The sequence below is a fragment of the Tamandua tetradactyla genome, chromosome 10 (assembly GCF_023851605.1).
Source record: "Tamandua tetradactyla isolate mTamTet1 chromosome 10, mTamTet1.pri, whole genome shotgun sequence".
NCBI classification, from domain to species: domain Eukaryota; kingdom Metazoa; phylum Chordata; class Mammalia; order Pilosa; family Myrmecophagidae; genus Tamandua; species Tamandua tetradactyla.
Window position 1 is genome coordinate 1,341,531 of NC_135336.1, and position 7,418 is coordinate 1,348,948.

General features: G+C 49.2%; 1 long non-coding RNA gene across 1 annotated transcript; it reads right to left on the minus strand.

Moving 5' to 3' along the window:
• Positions 1 to 271: 271 nt before the first annotated feature.
• Positions 272 to 5,928, minus strand: LOC143647774 (uncharacterized). Its single transcript, XR_013158181.1, has 3 exons — positions 5,861 to 5,928; positions 4,981 to 5,139; positions 272 to 612 (listed from the first exon to the last, which is right to left on the minus strand). It is a non-coding gene; the product is annotated as an uncharacterized LOC143647774 (long non-coding RNA).
• Between the last annotated feature and the right edge of the window lie 1,490 nt (positions 5,929 to 7,418).

Here is a 7,418-nt window from a genome sequence, read left to right on the forward strand (position 1 = left end):
TTTCCTGGTTCTGGAATGACCTACTCATTTCTTCTAGGCTGCCTGTGGTATCTGAAAATGTGCATTACTTTTAAACAGAGCAATTAACTTTCATCTCGACCTCTCCCATTGAGACATCCCTGGGCCCTTTCCTTTCATAGTCCAAAGGTCCATTTACAATTTTTCCTAAATTAAAAAAAAAATCTGCAGCTGACATGAATTTGACCACTTTCCTAAAATGAATAAGCAGATGTAATCACTTTTATTTGCTTTTAAATAACAATTTTTTCTTCTCATCAGGCAGGTAGGCACCTCTCTTAAGGTCTACCCAATCTGGCAAAAGCTTATGCAGGTTAGAACAAAACAAAAAAAGAATTTTCCCCACTGCAACCTTTTCAGAATGGTCTCCCAGGGCCGGGCTTCTCATCGCCATGACAACCCCAGTTCCAAGCTCTGGGCAGGTGCTGACTGCATCATCAGAGGGTGCACCTGCCCTAGAACCTTCTCTCCCAATTTGGAGTGTGTCTGGCAGTCTCATCCATGCTTTTGTCCTCTTCTTGTGGCCTCTCAATGCCTTCTAATTTAGCTTTGATACTGTAGAAATTTCCAGATGCATTCAAGTTGTCCTTTTCACTGAAACAGATTTTATTGAGATCTATAGGTGTCATCTCCAGAGTGTAAGCACAGACAAGATGAGTAATTTCAGAAAGCCACCAAATGAGTTTGGTAAAGAGTGAAGGCTAAGCTCTGAGTTAAAAGAGAATTGAGGTCATCATCAGGATTTTAGCTCTGGAAGATAGAAGGCGATGAGAAGATCAGAGCTGGAGGACATTTGAATGGACACTTCGCATAACACAGAGGGTATATAGATAGCATAAAAGCACATGGCAAGATGCCCATGGGGAAATGCAAGTGAAACCCACAATGAGGTGCCATTCACACCTTTAGAATGGAAACACTGAAAAATCCTGACCATGTCAAGCACTGGCAAGGATGGGGGACTGTAGGGACACTTAGTTATGGTATTATGGTAGGTGGGAATGCACGATGATACAACCAATCTGGAAAGTTGTTGGCAGTTTCACAAAAACCCTAAGCATATGATTTACCCTATAACCCAGGTACTAACTGCTAGATATTACCCTAGAGAGATGAAGATTTAAGTTACCATGAAATCTGTGCATTAATATTTCTAGCAGTATTATCCATTCTCACTCAAACTGGAAATCACCCAAATTCCTCCAAGGACTAACTGGACCACCATGGTGCATTCATAGAGTGGAACCCTGCTCAGCAATTAAAAGGACAGCTGTTGATACACACTCAACCCCATGGAGGCATTTCAAGTGCATCCCAGTAAGTAGAAGGAAGCGGAGGCAAAAGATTGCATATTGGAAATCCAGTAGAGAGGACATTCTTGAAAAAGCAAAGGGGTACGAATAGAACCTGAGAATGCTATAGATGACTGGATGCAAATGGGAGCACAGGGGAGTTAGAATTGTTTTGCATCTTGGCTGTGAGGGTGGCAGTTAGAATCTGTGCCTGTTTATAAACCCACAAATATGTACACCCACAAGAGTGAATTTACTGTATGTATTTTTTTGTTTGAAACTGGGGGGCAAAGGGGAAAGAAATATTATTTATGGCTGATTGGATTTCCCCAGAGTTACCAAGACAGGCCACCTATCTTTGATAAGAGGGACCTGCACACATGGCCAGCTGCAACCGTACTGCTGTACTGTATGCAGAGTTTCCAGAACTTTCCAGTCTGAGGTAGTTCCCATGTTTTGATGAATGCGTAGGTCTGGGCACTTGGAAGCATGCACACAGGATCCAGGCATGACAGTTAATAGGAGCTTCTAGGAATAGGAAAAAGAGGTTAAGACAGATGTGGGCTAAGACAGTCAGGATGGGAGAGCACCTGCAGGTTACGGGTCATGGCTGCCACATTCCCCCAGAAATGAAAAGAACAAAAAACACAAATGTAAATTAAAGTTATGACTAGACAGTGCCAGACCCCTTAGATTATTCCATTCACCAGATTGTTTTTTCTCTTTTTTTCTCTACTGCCTCCTACTGGGAAGCTACACAGCAGTAGGAGTTCTACATATCAGTTAAGATTTCCATTTTAAGTCACAGAAAGACTAACCTCACAACTTCAACCAAGATGGAAAATGTTGGAGATACTGGGATTTCTCACCTAGAGATCAATGCTATATGGGGGACAAAGCAGTTTCACCTTTCTGTTCTGCCTCCCCCCATCCCGCCCTCCCGGCATCAGGTCCCAGACTGGCTGCTCATAGACACAGATGGCTGCCACAGCTCACAGCATTGCATCTTCAGGTGTGGTGCCCCAAGGCATGGAGAAAGAGGCAAAGCTTTTCCAGGAGCCACTGAGACAACTTCTCCTTATGCCTCAGCCCCACCGGTGGCAGCATGCCATTTGTCTTAGGAACTCCTAGATGGATAAGTACTAAGGGTCTCAGTTTAATCAAGATGCATTACCCCCTGGGAGGGGCCATTCTCCAGCCCCTCTAAGTCATCTGATGAACCGACAGCATCGGTGCTTGTTCTCCAAGGAGGAGGAAGGAGGAGGGGACAGGTTGGGGTAGGCAATATCTGCCACTACTTTTGTGGTTTTTTAAAAGTAAATTTTATAGAATGTCCTGGCCTTTGATTTGGCACATGCTCCTCCACATTCTAAAAGCTTTAGATGAAAGTGGAAGAATGAACTGTTGGCCTAAGCTTGCACGGGAGATATAAGTGACTGCACATAGTCCTTTGTGAGAAGATGTTTAGAGAAGGTGGGCACAGAAGTCCCCAAAGGGTGGGGACAGCTAGGAGTCGCCTGTGAAATGGAAATCCTATGACAGTTTCCAGCCATCAAGGACAAGTTAAATGTGCTCGTTATACTACTCTTCCTAAGACAGACAGGCACTTCTATATTTAGAAATTCATCCAGCAATGAAGATTTTCACAGCAACCAAAAAAAATGTTTGCTGATTACTGCTCCAGTAACTTCACTCATTCATTCATTTGGCTAGCTGGAACATCTTCCCCAAACTTGACAGTTAATTGAAACTTCCTTTGTGGTTTCTTAGCAAAGGAAGAAAGAGAGGAAAGGAGAGAGGCAGAAAGGAAAGCCACGCAGTCGGAAAAGAAATGAGGCTGCCGAGAACTAGGGGTAGGCAGCAATGCCAGGGGCTACAGGAAGTCAGATTCAGTCTCCCAACAAATGCTTCTGAGTTGCTTCCTCGCTAAGCACTCTCTGCTGGGTGTTTCTGGGAGTTGGAGGGGTGAGGAACCAGTCCTGTATTTAAAAATCTTAATCCAGCAGGGGAGATGATGTAAGTTCACGTGAAATTATAATACATGGTTCTGGGGACAAGTGTGTAAAGGAGAGTAGGAAGAGATGTTCCTGACCCTAGGAACTGGGTGGCATCCCTGCCCAGGGGTCTACGAAGGTTTGGGGTGTGAGGAGCACCTTTGGTCAGCACTGCTGTACTGTCACGGCCATGCGGCGGAACGTGCAGGGCTGAGGATGCATGCAGAGCCGGCTGAGCCAGATTACCCAAGGCCTGGGGGTGGCTGGCCATCTTTATAGCTCAGGGTGGGCTCTGGAATTAAATAAGCCATTTGCAAAGTCTGTTGAGAGCTGACCACCAGCCGGTCCCCACAATCACCCTCCCAAGCCCCTGCATGTACACACACACACACACATGCACGCAAACACACATCTCGAGCTCACCTGAACTCATGTCTTACAGGTGATTCAAGAGACTATTCTAATGCTGTCTTTGGACTCTGAGGTCACAGGGAAGGCAAGACTTATAAAGGGAGCCATGACAATGGAGCAAGTTCCCCAGGCAGGTGCTTGCTGTCCTCTTGCAACATTCTTTGGCCACTGCCTGGGGTACTTGCTTGAACCTCCACAAAGGAAGGAGCTGGTCCCAGGCAACCTAGGAATCCGTGGGGCAGCAGGAGCATCCATTCACTTGCCTCATCCCACCCAGCATACCCCGGATCCCTCCCAGTGGCTGGCCCCATAAAGTGCTCACATTCTGGAATGTTCACTCTGTATTTAATTAAAAGCACCAAGGTCAGTGAATGACCTGTTTCAGCTAGTTCCAAGGCCTGTTTGGTTTTTATGGGATCACATTAAAGTTCACTGCAGATATGTTAAAACTTTAAATGCTTTATAGAAAGAATTAAATTACTTCATGTGACCTTTGCCCAGATCAAGGGCATCCACACAAGATCCTCTGCACACACCCGGGTGAGAGCCGAGGTGAGAGCAGAGCTAACTCGGGCCTTCCCACTACGTAGCCCTGTCCTAGGCCCTTTATGCAGTGGCTTGCAGGCAGGGCCAGCCCCTCTCCCAGCTGGCCCCATCCAGCATGGGGCTTCGGGCCCCTGAGACACAGCTGGTCTGAATTGAGATGTGCTGTAAGTGTGACATGCACACAGACGTTAAAGACTAAGTCCAAAAAAATGAATATGCATCCAATGTTTTTTATATTGATGCCATGCTGAAGTGATAGTATTTTGGGTATACTGGGTTGATAAAATGTCATGAAAATGAATTTCATCTCTTTCTTTTTATCTATTTTATGGTTGCTATCAGGAAATTTAAGGTATACATGTGGCTGGCATTTTAGTTGTTCTAGAGAGTGCTGGTCTAGACTTTCAGCCCTCCACCACCTGCAGCCATGGAGACCCTGCAGCCATGGAGACATTTGTCCTGGACTTCTCTGTCCCCTTATGCATAGACTTTTGGGGGAAGAAAACAAAACCCAACAGAAAACATCCCGAGCCCCACCTATTTGCTGCCTCTTTCCAGGCCACGTTCAGCAAAGCCCTTCAGCTGCTCAAGCAGTGGAGGTGGCAGAGCCTCCATGAAGGAAAAGCTCGGTCAGCATCCTGCCCTTCCCTTGCAGCACTGCCCACCACTGCAGAAACAACCACCCTTGCATCAGCACCCACCACTGCAGCAGCACCTACCATTGCAGCAGCACGCAACATTGCAGTAGCACGCACCGTTGCACCCATTTCACTGATGAAAACATGGAGGCTCCAAGGTTGAAGCAGTTCACGTACAGTTCTCTGAGCCAGTAGGAGGTTGAACTTAGAGGCCTGCCTGACCCCAAAACCTGGTCTTTCCTATTTTTAAAAAAGGTGATAAAATTTGCCTCATTAACCAACCCAGTTAATTTGTATTTCTGTTGCGTTATCAAAAATTCTAAGCTACCTGGGGTCAGGACCAAGCCACTGGCAGATGAAAGAAGCTTGTGCTGTTCCTGTTTGCTCTATTCCTCTGTCCCTCTCTTCCTTTTTCTTCTGTCTGTCTTTTGAAGTGGCAAGTGATGCAGCACCCTCAGTGTCCCAGATCTCTTCTGTCCAGTGACCGTGGGGCAGCCAATCCCCCACCCGATGCAATGCTAACTCCTGACACCTGGGTGACCCTGCCCGGGTGAGGGCTGAACTCCAGGTCATGTCGGGCTGCTCCTGGCCTGAGTTTCTCTCTGTCCTCTGCAGCCATTCGGGCAGCCTTCCAGGTTCTCCTGTGCCGAGGCAGATGGCTGTGCTGCCCACGCTCCGTGCCATGGCACACAGAGCCCCTCCCTTTCCAGTGAGGCAGCTGTCAGGGACACCCCCACCCTCCCATGACCTGCCTGGCTGGCTCCGGGGGTTTCTGCAGGTGACAGCGCCCTGCCCTGTGTGTGCATTGGGGAGAGGGCACAACTCCCCCTCTGCCTGGTTTCCACCAGGGGAGTTGGTGCCGGGGGCGACTCTGGGGAGCCCCCACCACCTCCACCAGCACCTCAAGGGCCCTGGGTGTGCCGGGATGGGTGGGAGTGTCCTTGTGGTCATAATTTCTTACCTGAAAATACGGGAGATCTTCTCTTTCAGGCTCAGGGCTTAGGCTCAGTTGCACATCTGGGAAGTGACAGCACAGCAGGGCTGAAAGCAGGGCTTGAGGGCACACAGCCAGCCAATCCCAGGTCCGCCTGACCTCCCTGCACCCTCACATGACTGCCCAGCTTCCCTTTCCTCAGCTGTGGGCCCGTGAGAGCACTCACTCAGGGGAGCCCTGAGCTCAGGCCTGCAGGCATAGCGCAGAGGCCCAGGCCCTGCCCAGGATGGCCACAGCCCGTGGCAAGTTCCCGGCCGTGACCGCAGCCCCAGCGTGGGTGAGCACAGGAAGCTGTTGTGTGGGCCGCCTTCTGGAGCAGCGGCTTCATGTGTGGATGTCTGCTCAGCTCAGGCAGGCAGATGGATAAGTCTGTTGGGGGCTTTGCGACCAGCCTAGGAGTGTGCCCCAGTGTGTGGGCCTCCCTGTTGTAACCCATGGGGGCCACGTGTTTGAAACCTCCAGGGCTTCTCGACCTCCCTGACACTGGCATCCAGGGCTGGGCAGAGGAGGGTGACTGTCCCACGCACAGAAGGATGTTGGCAGCGACCTGGTCTCTGCCCACCAGATGCCCGGAACACTGTCCCCCCGACCCCAGTTGTGATGATCTAAAATGTCTCCAGACTTTGCCACGTGACCTCTAGGGGGCTGGATGGCTACCCAGGACACTCAGCATTCACCTTTACAGCGGCAGTGCCAGGGGATCCCTGCTTTCCCCGTTCTGTAGAACTGGGCCCCAGCACATTTAACCGTATCACCCAGGGTCAGGGACTCTGGGTTTGGGGAGCACCATGCCCATGCCTCACTGCCCCCCTGATCTGGGCAAATTCAGAGGGGTTAGGCAAGACCTCTGCCCACACCCTTGCCCCCCTCTGTCTTCTTCCCACAGCGCACTTAGCTCCCTGCTGCAGGAGGCGCTGTCCACGTGTCTGGTAAATGCCTGTGTTGATGGCTGTTTGCCCTGAAGCCTACACAGAGATACAGCAGCACCAAGCTGGGGCCTCCCCACCTGCACTGTGGGTGTGGGGTCAGGGCACCCTGGAGCGGGGGAAGGGAGCAGAAAGGGAAGTTGAGACCATCCTACCCGTCCAGGCTCCTCACAGCTTTACCAGTGCTGGTCCCATCTGGATCTGCTTTTAATTCCATTTCAGTCTGGGGGCCAAAGTAAAACATTTTACTTCCCTAAAAATAACTAAGGCTTGGTAATACTGAAAAGAGCCATTTGCATGTTTACTCTTGGAACCACATGGAAATTAAAGTTCTATCAATTATAACAAAGAAATTCTCCTTGAATGTAAACACCCACATGCAATTTACTCTGTTTGGATGTGTGTACACAGAACTGATACCAAACAGTATTAAATGATTGTTAGGAACAAACCACCAAGAGTTTCTGGTTGGTGCCTCTTTAGGCTGAGGATGCTGCGGAACTGTCAAAATATTTGGCACTGTTTCTTGTGCTAATCTTCCCTGTGGTTTCTGGATATGTGCTGTGCTGTTAAAGCTGTTGCTGGCCATGGTGTGGAGT